Raw genomic sequence first — 399 nt, 5'->3', positions numbered from 1 at the left:
TTTTGTCTTTTGCCTATATTACTGGGACAGGGGAGTTTGTTTTTATTCTTTTTTTTTTTTTTTTTTTTTGCCTTTTTAAGAAATAAAATGTCAGTACCCACATTGTAAGATGTCAGTGCCTGTTTTATTCTTGTCAGTAAACTTTGCCATGGAAAGGAAGTGTCAGTAACAAAAGCTTCCTCAAACCACTTTCCTCTCTCCAGCCTGCATTAACAAAAGGGAGTTAACCCCTTCAGGTAATAGATCTACATGCACTACTGGTGCTTTATTCCTTTCACTTTGGGGGTAGGTGGGAGAAGATACAGTGCCTGTGCTAGTTACTTCTTCCTTGCACGATGTAGCAAACATCAGTAATGCAGACCTGAGCCCAGTGCTCAGAGAACTGCACAATTCTTCCAG

The sequence above is a fragment of the Numida meleagris genome, chromosome Z (genome assembly GCF_002078875.1).
Source record: "Numida meleagris isolate 19003 breed g44 Domestic line chromosome Z, NumMel1.0, whole genome shotgun sequence".
Classification (NCBI taxonomy): domain Eukaryota; kingdom Metazoa; phylum Chordata; class Aves; order Galliformes; family Numididae; genus Numida; species Numida meleagris.
This window is presented reverse-complemented; position numbering follows the sequence as displayed.